The 18,459-nt window shown below is 42.8% G+C and overlaps 1 long non-coding RNA gene across 1 annotated transcript in view; it reads right to left on the bottom strand.

Annotated features, from left to right (window-relative positions):
* LOC126961297 (uncharacterized) overlaps window positions 1–17,179 on the bottom strand; it is a 124,128-nt gene extending 106,949 nt beyond the window's left edge. Inside the window, exons 1-2 of the long non-coding RNA XR_007728249.1 lie at window positions 16,983–17,179; window positions 176–241 (exon numbers count right to left, since the gene is read on the bottom strand). This is a non-coding gene — a long non-coding RNA (uncharacterized LOC126961297). The remainder of the gene's footprint in view (window positions 1–175; window positions 242–16,982) is intronic.
* Between the last annotated feature and the right edge of the window lie 1,280 nt (window positions 17,180–18,459).

The raw sequence follows: 18,459 nt of genomic DNA, 5'->3' as shown, positions 1-18,459 counted from the left end.
TCTGTTCTTTATTCAGACCAAGATTCTCGTTCCCCTCCCTAAACAGCCTTTCTCTCCCCGAAGAGTCTCTGAAACCTGTATCTTCTCTCACTGTATTAGTCCGTTTTCACACTGCTGATCAAGACATATGAAAGATCGCATAATTTATAAAGAAAAAGACGTTTAATGGACTCACAGTTCCACGTGGCTGGGGAGGCCTCACAATCATGGTGGAAGGCGAAAGGTACCTCTTACATGGCAGCTGCAAGAGAGATGAGAACTAAGTGAAAGAGGCTTCCCCTTATAAAATCATCAAATCTTGTGAGACTTATTCAATACCAGGAGAAGAGTACGGAGGAAACCACCCTCATGATTCAATTATCCCCTGCTGGGTCCCTCCCACAACATGTGGGAATTATGGGAGCTACAATTCAAGAAGAGATTTGGATGGGGTCAGAGCAAAACCATGTAACCTATCTCAGCAACCTTATCCAGTCTATCACCTCCCCTCCCTCCTTCCCTCTTGGGCAGTTTTTCTCTTTTAAATGTCTCTCACCAGCTCCCATTACTTAAAGCCCCTGTTAGATCCTCAAATCAAAACTCCAACCAACGTTTCCACTCCCTGCGCTCCTCCTTTCCTCCCATCCTGGCCTCAGCATGACTCCACAACCTCTTGCAGCATTTATGCTTGACCTGCAGGAGAACTTCCCCATTATTGATTTATTTATTTGTGAAAAATAAGGTTCCAATTATGGCATATCCATATAGTGGAATGCTATGTAGCCATTTAAAATGATAGGGTAGAAGAAAATTTAATGAGGTGGAAAAATGTTCACAACAATGTACTCAGAGAGAAAAAGAGGCTACAAAACAGTGTGCAGGGAATGCTTGCATTTTTGTTAAAAAAAAAACATGTGTGGATTTATTCCTATGTGACTAAGAGTATATGAGCCTAAATGTTCTCAGTGGTCAACCAGGCGTCTGGGCAGTGTGATGATTGCAAATGATATCTTCTTCCTTGTGCTTTTTATATTTTCTAATTTGTTTTACAATGAGGAAATATTACCTTTGAGATGAGAAATAAACATAGTAAGTGTGTGTGTGTGTGTGTATGTGTGTGTGTGTGTGTGTGTGTGTGTGTGTGTGTGTGTGTGTGTGTTTCCTTGAGACACCAGTAAAATGCCCTTTCCATCCTCTCTCTCTCTGGCCTTTCTGTTTTTATCCACATTGGCATATGTACTTGTTATTCTGAGCAAATGAGCCAATTGAAATAAGACTCCATTTATGCAAGCAGACTGTGGCTGTTGGTAGTCCAAAAATGTTGTCAGCACTAAGCAATTGCTCCTTTACTTGTCTGAAATGCACCATATTCTCCAGTTGTGCCCTGCTCCAAACTTAGGTCAGCTCAGCTGTTCCAGAAAGCACGATGGACGCCATTGCCATCTGAATTCTTGCATGCAACTAGAATCGTCTCTTTGCCATGGAGAGGCAGCGACGTACAGTGTTTAAGAGTGTGCATTATTTTATTACTAGATTGACAACTTGGGTTTGAGTTTCATCTCTGCCACTTGCTATGACTACTAACTATCCAAGCCTTGGTTTCCCCATCTGGAAATGGACAACAATAATGGCAATATCCAGTAACAGGATTGTTTTGAAGACTAAATGACTAAAAATAATCAAGTGCTTAGCATAGTGCTTGGCATATAGTATTTAACAAATAGGAGTTGTTATTAACCGTGGACAACCTTATTTCTTGGAGGAAATAACAGTTTGAGTCTTGTATTTTTAGTCTTGTATACTTGGCTTTTAATTAAAGACATAAGAACAGATTTCAGCATTTCAGAGAAGATAAAGAGGGGATGAGGTGAGGAGGGGAGGAGTTGAGGTGGAGTATTCTGTTCTGTTGCTTGCATCTCAGAAATATTTACAGACATGGGCACGACATATGAACAGGTCACAATCTTTCAAAAGTGCTCTTCTATAAAAGGGCATCCTTCATTCTAGCTTTGCTGTGCCCTGAGCACAAGACCATATTTTAATAATGACCTGCTTAAAATCAACAGAAATACTAGCTTTCAGTTCAGTAAAACAGGATCTGAGGGCTGAAAGTAACCTCGATCCTCATCCAGTTCAATGTCCAAATGATAGATTTTGAATCTCTCCCTAAACACACACATGATGTCATCGACTGGTCTATGCTCTGCTGTCTCAAGTTACCAGGAACTCATACCTCCTCGGACAGCTCACGCCATGGTAGGGCACTCAAAAAGTTAAATCCGAATAGAGAGTCTTCCTTATGTTGAACCTAAATCTATCTCTCTGTAGGTCTCTACTTATGGTCCCATTTCTAATGCTTGCAAAGAAAGAACAAGAAAGACCTTTCCTCTGATGGCATTCTTTCAAATATTTGCAGCCAGGGACCATGTATTCCTCTCAGCTTTGTCTTCTCCAAGCTAGATACCATCAACGTCCAAAACAATTACCAATATGCAAAGTTTTATGGCCCTTCATTGTTCTAGTTCCTCTCCTCTAAATTTGGTCTGGTCAAGTGTGGGGTCTAGAATACATTTCTTCTTATGTGATTTCACTTACTCAGAATATAGCAAAATGACCACCTCTTCCACTTTAGACATTGCAGTTTTATTCATGTTGCCAAGAGTCTATTTGCTCTGGGTGGCCACCACCAATTTACTCCCAACTAAATCCCAGGAAGAAAGGTATATATTCCTTCACAAGTACTGCTTCTATTTTATAATGATCTTATTCTGTAATTGTGAGATTTTCTTAAAACCCAATACAGAATGTTATATTCTCCTTGGTTAAATTTCATCGTTTTGGATTCATTTCATTCTTTCAGCTTGTGAAGAACTTGGGGGGACCTGATTCTGTCATCTAGAGTATTTGCTAACAGTCCCAAATTCTTGTCATCCACAAATTTGATGACTCTGACTTCTGTCTTTATAAGTCATTCATTAAAACTTTAACTAGCATCCAGCTGAAGTCAAACCCTGGAGAAGTTCACTAGAAACTTCTCTCCAGTTCATCACCAAGTTCAGATTTTTAGATCCTTCACTAAGTTATCTGCCTAAGAGTCCTTTGATCCTTTCTGAATACATCTTAAGATATGGTGTAATATGGTATGATTTTTTTTCAGGATGAAAATCAGAAACACACTTTCCTAATCTACCAATCTAATACCTAAGAAACAAAACAGACAAGTCTGATATGGCATGCTCTTAGAGAATTCTAGGTCTTAGGATTCTCTGCTTCTTTTTCTGGATATTCTCAAACTATCTCTTCTTATAATTCATTTTGGAATTTTATTTTATTTCTTATTCCCTTGCTAAAAATGGACCTGACACTGGCCTTCTGGTCTCCTGACAATTATCGACAATCCAGGATTCCCCAAAGGTCACAACAGCAACCTGGGGAGTGAAAGAAGAATAATCGTGAAGTGTAAGGTGATTTTGCCCGTCAGGATCTGAAAGAAGTAAATATATAAACAAATAAAAGACAATATTAGAAAATAAATCTGTTTCCTTGGGTTTGGAATAATTTCTTCACTATCATTCTAAAGGCGCAAAAAGCAGAAATTGAGAGGCTGATGGATAATTACTACATTAAAATTAATTTGGGACAACTCCACAGGGGCATCTCATCTCCACACTCCCTGTGGGGTTGGCTGAGGTTTTGCTGCAGATGCATTGCAGTCCAACCCCTTCTTTCAGCCCAATCAGGCACCCCTCAGTTCCTTACAGGTGTGGCTCCTGATGGTGTACCTAATAAACCTCCTCCACACAAATCTCCAAAGTCTGTTTTCAGAGAACCTGACCTAAGACAGTTGGTATCAAGAAGCAGATTTTTAAATGGGATTTTGGAGCAGTATCACTCCCACTGTAGAGTAAGCTGTACGTGAGTGCTTTATCACTGGAAACTGCTGGAGTCCTGTTAGTCCCTGGCATGCTGTATTGGCACGGTTGTTAGAATGTTTATTTGTGTTGAACTGGGATGAAATATCAGTGGAAGGGCAAGTATGGGCAGGTGAGATATTTCAAATATTTGAGAAGTATCGGTAAATAGTAAGTTTCAAATTTATGGAATTGAATGCCGTTGCTGAGTGCTATTGATGCATTAGAGAAAGACAATAAAGGCTGAGGGGGATTATTCATGAAGTTAAAGCTAAGCATGAAAGTCAGAGGGTCTCCTTAGCAGCACAGAACAAGAACCCCCTCTCTTGCAGCAGGAGGCAAGAAAAACTGAGGGTCAGGCCAAAAGCTGAGTTACAAGGGGAGCAAAGCCTTAGAGGAATTTGAATTCTCAACTTGAGCAAGTCTGCTCCACCAAGGTGAGGGCTGTGACTGAGAAGGAGGGAACAGGACTATCGAGATGGGGACATCTATGTTGATAAATTCAAGGACCTTGAAAGCCCAGATGTCCACAAACTCTCTATGGAGGTGCCCCATCCTCCCTCTTAGAAGCTGATGCTCTCTCTCCTGTTGCTTAAAAGTGTTGCAAAGGCATCTTATTTGAAAAACATGCATACTACCCTCCGTATGAAATGCTACCCTAACTTGTATTCTGTTTGATACAAGATCCATAGTTAGTGTAACATCAACTGGAGAAGTGCTGGGTCTACCAAGGGAGAGGGACATATGCCAGGGACTATGGGCTGTAGCTCCTGTGCAGCAGCAAGAGATGAGAGAGCAAGCACTAGACCAACTCCTGAGGGTGTTGGGTCAAGGGTGGCAGGGCACAAGGCTGGATAAGTGAGAGTTTACTGGTATGGGAACACCGTTCCAGGACACAGAATAAATACTCTGGCAAGTACTGTGAGAAAGGGTGCTAATATGCTAAAAGGGTATCTCTTGGAAGCTGGGAAAAAGGGATGGCTCTGCCAAATGAAGTAGAAATGCCAAAACTGTAGTAGCAGATGATGGAAGAACAGGTATTAAAGCTCAGCTAAGTTGCCATGCTGGAATGCACATACTGCACAGAGCCAGAAAACCTGATCAGTTGACCATGTTCTATGGGACAACCTGAACGACACTTCATTCATCAAAGCGATGAGGAATGCATGGGTGAGGCGATACTATGGACTAAACTGTATCCCTCCAAAATTCACATGTTGAAGCCATAACCCCCAGTGTGACTGTATTTGGAGCCGGGGTCTTTAGTACGTAATTGAGGTTAAATGAGGTCATAAGAAGGGGGCCTTAATCCCATAGGATTATTGTCTTTATAGGAGAAAAAAATGCAAGAGAGCCCATTATCTCTGTCTGTCTCTCTCTGTCCCTTCCTGCCATGTAAACACACAGTGAGAAGGCAGGTATCCACAAGCCAGGAAGACAGCCCTCACCAGAAACTAAACTGGCAAGAGTCTTGACCTTGGACTTTCAACCTCCAAAACTATGAGAAAATAAATGTCTGTTGTTTAAGCCACCCAGTCTGTGGTATTTTGTTATGGCAGTCTGGAACTGACTAATAGATAGTATTACCAAAATTCTTGAAAAATTCAGTGGTGGCTGTCCTCTGTAGGCTAGAGTTTATAAGAGGAGAGGCTGTTCTAGTACTAAATTCCCTAGTAATAACAGAGATGACAGAGTCATGAAATAACAGAAGCCAGGTGGTGGCATTTAACCATCCAAAGCAAGGTGTATGCAATGTCATAATGATTGACAAAGTCAATGTGGCAGCCAGGTAGAAGCAGCCTGACCTGCAGAGAGTTAGGAAGATTAAGGGACTTGTAACATTAGTGAAAATGTTAGGGGTCCAAGTGTCTGGGGCATGCTAGGACATTTCCTCCAAGGTAAAGTGCAAATTATGGCTTCTCCCATATCCCAGCAATAAAAAGGAAGCACAGTGCTTAATACATTTCTTCTGATGCTAAAGGAAGCATATGTCACACTTGAGAATACTGTGCCAATCCACTGCACGGCTAAAATGGAAGGCACCAGGTTTGAATGGGGCCCAGAGCAGGAAAGGGTACTTCAACAGGTCAGTCAGGTATGCAAGGAGCCTTAATGCTTGTGCCATAGACCTGGCAGACTCTATGGTATTAGGGATATCTGTGAAGGGAAAATATACCATGTGGAGGTTACAGCAAATCCTAATAGGAGAATCAAAATGTAGACCACTAGGATTCTGTAGCAGGGCCATGCCGTGTACAGGAGAGACTAATATACCATTCAAAAAATGACTACTAGCAGCTAAACGGCACAATAGAAACTGAACATCTGACCAGAAGACATCAAGTGGCTATGCAGCCAGAATAGCCCTTCATAAACTGAGTTCTACCAGATCCACCAACTAATATATCCAGGCAGGCTCAGCAATGACCCAGTGTTCAGAGAAAGTAACCCCAGGGCCAGGCACAAGTAGAACCCAAGGGTTTAAATAAGCCACATCAGCAGGTGGCCCAGACCGTTCTGTTTGTACCACAGTTACACTGGCATCTCTCTTTCAACTCACCTCTGGACAATAACTACCCGATACAGGAGAAAGAGATTCAACATGGGCATGGATGGGTTCATTTGATGTGTGAGCAGAAACTGAAAGTGAACTTTCGCTGCACTATAGCCCCGCTCAGGGGTGATCCTCAAAGAGCAATGAAGAGAAGCCCTACCAGAAGGTGAGACATCTGGTTGTCCACATTGAGTGGAAGTAGAAGTGGCCTGAAGTAAGGCTCTATATGGTCTCCTTGGAAGTGATAAGTGTCTTCGCCAGTTCATCGGGGCCTGTAAGAAAACAGATTAGAAGATTGGGACAAGAAAGAACGGAGAAGAGGCAAATGGATTGACCTATGGGACTGGCCCAAAGTGTGAAGATCCTTACATCATATGTTAATATCCTCCAGAGAGCATCCACCCCAGAAGAGGACTAAATAAGCATTTAAAAGAGAGCAACTCAGCCAGCTGACACCAGCCAGGCTCCAATAACTGAATCTTGACTTGCACAGTGGGTTTATGAAACGGAGTGGCCACAGTGGCAGCAATGGATATGATGCACGGACTCAGGGGCATGAGCTCCTGCTTATCACGGCTGCTCTAGCTCTTAACGCTGTCAAATGTCCAACCTACCAGCAGAGACAAACGCTATGTCTCCCATATGGCAACATCCCTAGAGGAGACCAATCTGACGTTTGATGGCAAATGGGTTACATGGAACTTCTTCCACCCCAGAAGCAGCAGAGGTTCATTTTGATAAAGAAACACATATTCCAGGTATGGGCTTACCTTCCCTACCCACAGGCCTCAGCCAGCACACTATCTAAAGGCTTCATCAGTGTTTAATCCAGCCACATGGGATCCTGCACAACATCACATTAGACCAGGAAACCGACTTTACGGCAAGGGAGGGGAGATGGAGCACATGACCATGAGTTCGCTCATCTTATTACATGCAATGACGCCTAAGAAAAGAACAGCCTGATGGAGCAATGGGATGGTCTTTTGAGGGTACAGGTGAGGTGCCAGTTTCGATGATTCTCTGAAAGAATGCAGAGCTTCTCTTCTAGGATGCAAAACACTGACACACTTCCTAAATTCAAGACCATTATACATATACTACATGTATTTATATAGAAATAAATTCAGATACTGAAGAAACGCAGTTGGGGCACTCCTCTTTAACATCATTCTTAGTGACCTCTTATATTTCCCAATGTAAATTTTCCACTGGGAACAGACCAAGAATGTCATTAAAACTTATGCTATTGTTGGCTGGACCCATTGGCTCACGCCTGTAATCCCAGCACTTTGGGAGGCTGAGGCAGGCAGATCATCTGAGGTCAGGAGTTTGAGACCACCCTGGCCAACAAGGCGAAATTCTGTCTCTACTAAAAAAAAAAAAAAATAGCTGGGCATGGTGGCGCACATCTGCAGTTCCAGCTACTCGGGAGGCTGAGGTAGGAGAATCACTTGAACCCAGGAGGCAGAGGTTGCAGTGAGACAAGACTGTGCCACTGCACTCCAGCCTGGGTGACAGACCAGGACTCCGTCCCAAAAAAAAAAAAAAAAAGAGAGAGAGAGAGAGAGAGAGAGAGAGCAGCAGGCACAGAAAGCACTCACCCTCCTGGCAGGTTAATTTCCCTTAACAATCAGATGGAGTTTGGGCTATTCTTTATACAACGCAGGCAGAGAGAAATACACTTGTTTCTCCAGTGATCCACTGGAGTTTTTATTGGCACTGTTCTACCCAGTTTTGACAGTAGCTTGGTATATGTGTAGCAGCTATAGCCCAAGAGGAGTTTGGTGACCGGAGCTCAGACCCCTCAAGGATAAGCATATGAGTCACATCACGAGGTAAGTCACACAGGCTAGCAGAGGTGCTAGCTCAGGGAAAGGGAAATCAAAAATAGATATAAAGTAGGAAGTCAGGAGGGCATAAGGTTTTTCAGAAAATGAGAACAGCCAGAATCTTGGAGAAGCTGTTCACATATAGGGGTACTGCAGGAAGAACACAGAGCCAGGCACTATAATGTTTATAATGCAGTGGGTTCTATGCTGCTTCACCAAGACCCTGCCTCAGGACCTCCCAGCCATGTGAATGTTGGCTGCTGGTGGCTTCAAGATGAGTCACTTCCCAGGAATTACTTTTAGCCAAGGGTTCAAGGTAACTACTCCCCTTCCCAGAGGCCCATATCCTTAATCAGGGACAACTCTGAAGAGCCATGTTGGTTCCAGAGCTTCTTATGAGGTTGGCCAAAGCCTTTGTTGCAACAGTGTCATAGGTCAAATTCTCCCTCTGCTCACTCCCGCCTTTCTCCCTCTCTTTGAGATATTCCGGAGACCATTCTCCAATAATCCTCCTACACACAAATCTCCAGCTCAGAATTAGTTTCCAGGAAACTTGACCTAAGACAGTGTTCATTATTTTATAGCCATATCTATCTATCTTCCTACTTCTATGATGTTTTTCTCCTATGCGCAGCTGCTCAGGTGTGGAGAAGAGAAAGTGGGTTGTTTCTGTCAGAATTAAGATTTTTCAAGGTAAAGTGAAATGGAAAAAAAGTAAGCAAAAACTGATTTGAAGTTATTTTAAAATAGATTGACTAAAGTTATGTAATAAGCAAGCAAAGATGGATAAAGTGGGAAGAGAAGACGGGGGTGACTGATGGATGGAAATGGGATTCAATGAGTTGAAAGTTTTGAGGTCAGCATATTCATGCAGTGGAAGTATTTGGACAACAGAGGTAGAAGGATAGAAGCTTTTAGTACAACCACAGAAGTTCATTATTTTGGAGGTGGAGTTGTTTCTGTGGATGATGTGGTTTAGCATCTCATCATGGAGTGAATGGCTCAGCTGAAGTAAAGAAGGTCACTGAATATGAGAAATTCAAGGAACCAGGAAGCCAGGACTTTAATGTGGGGTCCATAAGGATGTTGACTTTGCCTAGGATGAGAACTGGAGTTGAAAAGAAGAGGACAGCGAATCAGCACCGAGTCGTAATGCATAGGGACACATGGCAAGAGGCTCCTCAAATGATTATTAGGAGAAGGGGGAGAAACAGGTAGGCTGATCTGGTCTGAGCCTTAAAAGCTATAGGCTTTTACAAAAGGAAGGGAGAAGGGGCAATGGGTGGCCAAGAGAATACTCTTCGTACCTCCCAACTCTGAGATACAAGGGTAATAAGGATAAAGATCTACGTTTGATAAAAGTCAGCTAAATTTTGGCTAGAGCAGGGACAGGAAGAACTGAAACATAAAGGTTAAATGACTTGTGCGGAATCATACAGACTGTGATAGAACCAGGATTCAATCCCAGAGCATCCATCTGCCTCCAGAGCTCATACTCTAAATCTCCATGCTAGAGTGCCTCACAATAGCTGTGTCACAGAAGCGAAATATCAACAAAATATACACATTATATTCAGCTCTTGTTGATGCTCATCAGTTAAGTCCATTTTTCTAAGTGCATGATGGTCAAACATGTTTGAGACATGTTGATACAAGCTGTTGTGCCATGGATTCAGAAAAAGACACTACTGCATAGATGATAGGGGCTTGGCATCATAGAGAGGACAGATCAAATACTGTACAAAGTAAGTATACAGTTCAAGGCCTCAACCTCAAAAACATGCAACACTGTCAGCAACCTTAGACCTCCTTTTCCATTCTCAATCCCCACTCTCAGGCAGCCAAGAGCCTTCAGACTGTTTGCCCAGGGTCACCCACTCTGGTCCCCAGTACAATGATACCTCCTCTTCATAGCACTCCACAGTTTGAGTCTGTCTTTTGATCCATCCCATCAACACTGAACTAGCCAAAGTCCATATCTTGGGGTATTGCCAGTGGACTAGCCAGCTAACACTGGATTTCCTCAATTTGATGTGGCTATCTATTTAATAGCCACTTGTTTTTTAAATGGGAGAGAACCTATATTATATATGTAATATATATATAACAATTGTAAGACATCTAATTTATGATTCTTTAACATGTGCAAAGAGTACTTTGTTGGAGGAAATAAGGCATTTAGTAAATTTGATCTGTTCTTTTTTAAAATTTGAGACTTATGTTAATATTTCTTAGGACTGTTTTAATATTAAAACTTATGTATATGCAAAGGGTAATGTGGATGTTAAGTGACATTATTAACTAATAGCAGACCAGAAAAAAATATGTATATAGGATAATTTAAAAGACTTAATGTGTTATCCCACCTGGAGGAACTTGAAAAGATGCCACTTGTCACCTAGTGACCAAAAATGCAATTTCTCAGAGCAATGGACGTGTGCTAGTGGGAATTTTAGGTCCACTTAAGAACAGAGAGGATTTACGTTTGGGCAGGTCAGACATTTATTGTTGCCTTGAAATCTTCGCATGTCCATCTGCATTTGAGACCCGCTCTGCTCTTTGCTTCCCCACAGTCACTGTATCCCTTGAGATGACAAAAGAAGCTTCTTAGGGCTGCAGAAGTTAGGTTCCACCTGGGGTCACTTTCATTGTATGCTTATTTATGTTTATGACATGGCCACTGCCATATCCTATCATGGGGTGAGGCCCAGGGTCTCAGCATCCCTCATTCTGCACCATATCTGTGATGAGCAGGACAGATGAGCATCCCTCGTGCACAGCCAGCTGCAGCCTTCATCCACCGTCTCACCAAGGAGGCTGCAGCTGGGGGAAAGGGGCTGTGCAGTGTGGCTGTAGGGATTGATGGGTTGTTAATGCAGTGAGGCAGTTACATTGTCTCATCCTGACAATGCTGCCATTTAACATCCTCATGGGCGGGCACCGTGACCCAACCACAAAGCTAATGAGGCTTGGCACACCCCAGCTCAGTCTTGCCCTCTGAATATTAGTTAACTTCAACATCTGCAACATAAATGCTCAGTCAGTCCATGGTGGTGCAGAATGGAGCACAGTGCCTCTTGCACATGGAAGTCAGGTCGCTGGAGCATCTGTCCTTTTGGAGATTAATCCATGCTAGGCATGGGGATAAGAAGGGATCAGAGAGATGCGTATTTCTCAGGCCTTTGTCACACAAAATTCTATATGAAGATGCAGGAAGAGACTTTTCCAAAGTGCATTTTGCCAACTGTCTTTGCCTTACATAGAAAGAACATGAAGCCTGTAGGTGGGAAGGTGACTTGGCTAAAACTAAAACAGAGGTAAGGCTTCAGCCCAAGGCTTCTGGACCTCCCAAACAAGACATCCCTTCACATGGAGCCTGGTCCCAAGTGAGAATAACTTTGACTCTATCCAAGCTTAATCCATGATATCTCCCTTGATACTTCCCTCTCCCTTCCCTCCATAGAAAGTCCCTGGGCCTGCTGTTAATATTTCCTGAGTTGGGCCTTGCCCATCCCTTTTTTTTTCCCCCACCTTCACCTTGGTTGAGTGCTCATGACTTCACTCCTAAATCATACCAATGCCTTCCTAAATGATCTCCTTTGTCTTAGTATTGCTCCACTGCTTCCTCTGCTTGCCATTTGTAGATTCAGTTTCTGAAAACTCCTTTTCTTACAGGCTTTCTTTGCTCAAGAACCTGCTGTGGCTTTGCATAGCTATTGGACTAAGGTTTACACTCTAGTTAGCATTCAAGGTCTCATTGCCTTTTCTATCATATCTTCAACTGTTTCCTGCGTGGTTCCAGCAAAAATGGGCTTCTCCTCATCCCCTCAACACACTAGTAGCATTCTTACCTCCACGTTTAAGTAGTTCCACCTCCTCTCATTTAGAAAATCTCTACTTCTTTCTTCCCAAGAGCAATTCTATGCATTTTCAAGCTCACCTCAAGCTTCCCTCTTGCATCAAATGTTTCCTGAATACCACAGCTGATTCATCACTCACACCTCTGACATCCTATAGCTTTCATTGTCTCCAGGACTCACTTGAGCCTTTGTTATAACTTACCTGCATTGCTCTGTGTATCCATAGAGCTGAATCCTATGTCCTTTCAAGCAATTTGTAAATTGCTTAATGAAAGAGATTATGTTTGTACTTTGGTCTCCCATCATAGATGACTAGACCACAATGTCTGCCTAATACATTCCCATTCAACTGAGTTGAAAGCAAAGTTTAAGTCCACTTTGCCTCCAGGCTAGGATTTATTGACACCTTCTCCATGACACACCCTCCAAAAGATAGTACTGACTTCACAGAAAAACATCCTATAACTCCTAAAACAAATTATAGGTACCAAATCCCTATTAACCCACTTATTGCAAACAGTGCAACATACAATCAAAATCCGGAGAAGAATCAAGATACTTCTCTAGAATTTATCACAAAATTTGACTTATGTAGGGGAAACACTTTATATTTTAATCTAGGACTAAACAACCTTAAATCATAAACCTTAAATCAACCAAAGCTCAGCCCTTTACTAAGTAAGTTATACATTTCTAAACTTTGATTGCCTTATCTTGGAGATTTAGTAATATCTTGCTTTTCACAAGGAGGAGGATTAAATGTACTAGCATATGTGAAAGTATTTAGCACGGTACCTGGGCTACAGCACTTGTTCAGGACATGTTTTAGTTTCTTCCCTGTGATTCATCACCCAGTAAGAAGCACCAAAAGCATGGCGCCAGGCACCATCAGTGGCCGCTCCATATTGTGTGGTGGGGTCAAGAGTGAATACTAAATACCGAGGTCTTTTCAGAGGCACAGAAGGGTTTGTCAGCCTAGAAATGTCTTCACTAAGGTAGCACAGAATAGGCTTAAATGGAAATGTTCCTTCTACATTTTCATGACCGTACATCTTACCCTGTCCTCTACTTTGCAAACTCAGGTGGAACATCCTTTCGCCACCGGCAGCCCAGCTACCTATAGCTCTCCCTGTCAGTGTTGGCTTCTGGGCTGTAACGTCCGGTGCATGGCTGTGGGAGAGGCAAGGGAGCAACCAGCCGGGCAGAGCATTTGAATTTCTCCCCTGGCCTGGTGTCCCCTTCGAAGGCAGAACTTCATGCCCACAATGGACATGGCTTGAACATTATGTTCTGTTAATTCATGGCTTATTCATTGAGCTGTTCTAAGGCAGAAAAAAAATTATAATGGGTAGAAACAATTTAGAGATTCCAGGAAGAAAAAGGGAGAGAAAATATGCCCCCACTTTTTTTTTTTTTTTTTTTTTTTTTTTTTACCTCAGTGCAGCAATGGGTCTTTCTGGGGATACCTGGGGCCCAGAGTGGTAGTGCACTTTTGGGGAGCTCTATCTATGCAATGGCTTTTTCTTGTCTACTCTGTGACAAGGCAGGAATAACACATGCCATGTCCAGACCATTCACCACCATTGCCCCTGGCACCTCACAGATCTTCTTTCTGCAAGAAAGATGGCATTTCAGTGTTGACAGCTTCTCTTTCAAGCTATGTGTCACTTTGATAAATGAGAAAGTCAGAGTTCCCCCAAGGACGGGGCATTACAAGCAAGGAGTACTCAAGGCAAATCAGAGAAGTCTCGCGGGAAGAGAGGGTGCAGTAAGGGAGCCTCTTGGCCCACCATCTTCCCGACAAGCATTGCTAGGAGAATCGTGGCAGAGCAGGCCCATGCGGATGAAGGAAACCGAGGTGTCCAAGTTATAGGACACTGGGGTAGAAACAGAGCTTACACCAAATCTAGTCTTCCTCTGCCTACTCAGAAGGTCAAAAGCATTACAGCCAAGAGTTCTGTAAAGCAGAGACCCCCTCGGCCGTTGTCTGTTCTTTCTTACTACCACATGAGCTTATGAGCTAGTAGAAAGTAGTATTCTGCTCGTCTCCACTGAAGCTACTTAGGATGAATCACTCAGAAAGTTCAAAAGCCTGACTTTCACAGCAGGTGTGACCACATCACTACAGCCAGTTTAGGGGGGGGGGGGGGGGGGTGGGTAAAAAAAAAAAAAAAAAAAAAAGCAGGTTTCAGCAATGTTTTAGGAAAAACCCTAATGATCGTAGCTGCCTAATAATAGAGCCAATTATCCAATAAGGCAGTGAGATCCCCATCAATGGAGGTGTTTAACAGGAGTCTGGCAGAGTCATTCCTGAGAGCACTCTCCCCTGGGTGGGAAATCGGACTAAGTGGTCTCTGTTTCACGCATCTTCTGACTCTTATCTTCTACAGGAGGAGATATAGAGGATAGAACAGACTGGACTCAGTTCCTGTACTAAACTTAGGTCTACGTGCAAATGGCACAGAGCTTAGTCTTGGAGGATCTGTGTCAGACCTCCCTCCTCATCTCCTATCTCCTTCTCAGATCTTCTTAGTTGGTTCTAGACCATGTCCCTATCTCTTCGACTATCGGAGGGTAACATTAAATGCTAATGACATCCTTGTGGGAGGCTTTTCCTTTGGACTTCTCTTTTGGAGCTACTTGGAATCCGGCATTTAGACAGAAAGAGGGAAAAGATGACAAATTGTCCTGACTCTAGCCCTTCTAAGTCCCGTTTCACTTGTGACCCTTGCAGGAATCTGCAGGATCTTTGATGACATACCCAGTTATTCTCCCAGAGACCCCAGCCTAAGGGACCACAGGCTCATCCCCCACAGAAGCCACAGAGAGCAATGGTCACTATTATGGGTTCTGGAGTAGGAAAAATGTGGGCTTGGATTCTGGCATTTACCAGTTGCCAGCCATGGTGTGACCTGGGGCAAGTTATTTTCATTCTCTTAGCCTCAGTTTCCTTACAGGTAAAATATGGAGGATAATTACCACCTCATTGGGATTTTTGATATTAAGTGCTTAGCACATTCTATTTATGTAATAAAAAATGGTGTTTCTCATACCACAACATTCTCCTCACCAGCAGCATGCATCTGTCTCCACATACTGTCTTCCTGCCTCCTACCAAGATCTCTGCACCACCTCAAGCCAGCCTCTCTGCACTCCTTCCCATTTCCCTCTTGCATATCCAAGGACATTACTTTAGCAATATGGCCCTTCTCTATCCTTCCTTGCATCATCAAATTTTTTTCATTTTCTACTAGAACAGTTTCATCAGCATACAAAATATCCCTATATTGCTATTTCTCTCATCTTAAAAAAAAAAAAAAAAAACAGCTTCTTAGGATTCTCACTTCCCTCCCAGTGACTAATCTATTTCTTTTCTCCTCTTTGCAGCAAAATCCTTGCAAGAGTTACCCTCATTCACTGTCTTCAATTCCCCTTTTAGCATTCTCTCCTAAACTCACTCCAGTAAATCCTTTGGCCACACCAATCCACTGAAACTGTTCATATCAAAGTCACCAACAACTTCAGCATTGTTAAATCAGCATTGTTAAATCAATTCTCTGTCCTCTAAATTGACCCTACAGTGAACTCCGACCCGGTTGATAACGCCCTTCTCATTCATACATTTTCTTTACTTGGTTTTCAGGATATCACCCTCTCCTGAATTTCTTTCTGCTCCACGGGCCACCCTTCTCAGGCTCCCTTGCCGATCCTTTCCCTTTACCTGTACCTGTTCCTGATGAAAGGTCAGAGTTCCATCCTTGGTCCTCTTCACCTCTCTACCAGCTCTCATCATGTGTGATCTAGTCTTAGGGCTTTAAATAACATCTATATTCCAATAGATTCCAAGTTTACATTCCCATTCCGGACTTCTTTCCAACTAGTATTCCACTAGCACACTAGTATATCCAATCTTCACGTGGATGTCTACAGATGTGTAAAAATTAGCATGTCCGAAATTAACCCCTTATTTTCGCTTCCACATCTGTACCTCCCAGAGTCTTCTTCAGCTCTGGAAACATCAATTCTGTCCTTTCATTTATTCAGGCCAAAGACCTTGGAGTCATCCTGGACTCCATTCTCTCACATCTTCCATCCAAACCCGGGAAATACTGTTATCTTCCAGCTTCAAAAAATATTTCCAGAATCTGGCTACAGGTCATAGCACCTACAGCTGTTCTGTATTTGCAATTGCAATGCCCTGTCTACATGTAGCACTTTCAATCTCCGATTCTCATGTCTACCTTTTTAAATTTTTCTATAACTCTTACCTCTTTCTAACATGCTATATAATTTCCTTTTTTTTTTTTTTTTTTTTTTTTTTTTTTTTTTTTTTGAGGCGGAGTCTCGCTCTGTGGCCCAGGCTGGAGTGCAGTGGCCGGATCTCAGCTCACTGCAAGCTCCGCCTCCCGGGTTCACGCCATTCTCCTGCCTCAGCCTCCCCAGTAGCTGGGACTACAGGCGCCCGCCACCTCGCCCGGCTAGATTTTTGTATTTTTTAGTAGAGACGGGGTTTCACCGTGTTAGCCAGGATGGTCTCGATCTCCTGACCTCGTGATCCGCCCGTCTCGGCCTCCCAAAGTGCTGGGATTACAGGCTTGAGCCACCGCGCCCGGCCTAATTTACCTATTTTATATCTCATGCTTAACATCTGACTCCCGCATTCCCATGCTGCCTGCACGTAAACACCATCAGTGCAGGGGTCTTTGTTTTGTGTACTGACCTATTACAAAAGCATAACACAGTGTCCGGCACATGGTAAGCAAGCAAACAGCAAATCTCCGCTGAATGCAATAATAATTATTAAACCATTTCAGTTCCCCTTACAGTAACACATTTAGACACAAACCTGACATACAGAGCTATACATAGCATCCATTTCTTCAGAGACCCAAGCAACCCAGCAAGGACGGATCAGGCAGTCAACGTCATTGTCTGACTAGTGGGTCTAAGAATGTCTCCGCAGCATTCTCTGTCTTCCAAGGGGCAGAGATCCTCCTCCTGGTAAGGATGGCTTCTCGATCAATCAATCCACTGAGCAACTGCACTATTTACTATGGGAAGACAGGAGAAGTTAACACAAGGTCCCTGCCCAAAAGGCAACACTTAGCCACATAAAACAATAAGCAGACAGTACTAGGCAGTATATCATCAAGTGCTAAATTGGGTGTTATTGACTCTAAGTGCTGTTAGAGTTCAGAGAGGGGAGAAATCAATGAGTAATGTAGCCGTGGAGAGCTCTGGGCCATCACTCCCCAAGTTGACTGGGCCATCTTTTTCTTTTCTTTTCATTTATTTTTCCTTTTTCCTTGCCTCTCTTCTTCTTCTTCCTTTCCATAGATCCAGTAGAGTAATGCACCCAAAAGAGATATATAAGAACTGCTCTCTTTACATTTTCCCTAACTTCTTTCATAAAGGATTTGAAGTAGCTTAAGGGGATATAAAATAAATAAATAAACACACTTTAAACAAAGGTGGCAAGGAAAAAAGCAAAACAAGGGTAGAGACAGAAAATGGAGCTAGGAATGAGGAAAACAGTATAAAATACAAGCCAGAAAAGACCATGCCTTCACAAGTGATGAACCACACATTTGGCTCTAAGCTTTTGAATGGACTATTTGAAAAGAAAAACCTGATTAATTATGCAATTCGTACTCTCTGTATGACAAAAACAGACCAATCGTTTGGCAGATACAAAACTATTCCAGACACTTATGCCTTCCATGAATTTCTCCCCAGGGTCCCCATAAGGCAGACACGTTGGGATGTAATGAGAAACACCCGGGAGGAGACTTGGAGAGCAGACTCAGCCCTGAGTTTCATGGGTCTGTTAGTTCCACACACGCCCTCCACCGTCTGGGACTACTTCTATTTTGTTAATCTTGGGGATTATGGGACAACCGCACCATTTAACTGCAGCGTGAATCTATAAATTTACAAGGTATGAGAGAGCAGGACAAATTTAGGAGGGAAACTGCTCCTAAAACATTATAGGATATAAACAAATACTCGGCATGCACACACACACACACACACACACACACACACACACACACACACACACACACACAGATGAAGCTAGAAAGAATCTTGCCATCTACTGCATATGCCACATTTCTCAGGTAAATAATCTTATCTCCTGAACACGCCACATTTCATATGTAAATAATCTTAACATATCCTGAACACATTTCCCATGTAAACCTTACCATCTCCTGAGCATGCCACATTTCATATGTAAACAATCTTAACATATCCTGAACATACGTTTCCCATGTAAATAATCTTAACATATCGCGAACATATGTTTCCCACATAAATAACCT

Source organism: Macaca thibetana, chromosome 8 (assembly GCF_024542745.1).
Source record: "Macaca thibetana thibetana isolate TM-01 chromosome 8, ASM2454274v1, whole genome shotgun sequence".
Lineage (NCBI taxonomy): Eukaryota > Metazoa > Chordata > Mammalia > Primates > Cercopithecidae > Macaca > Macaca thibetana.
This window is presented reverse-complemented; position numbering and strand designations above follow the sequence as displayed.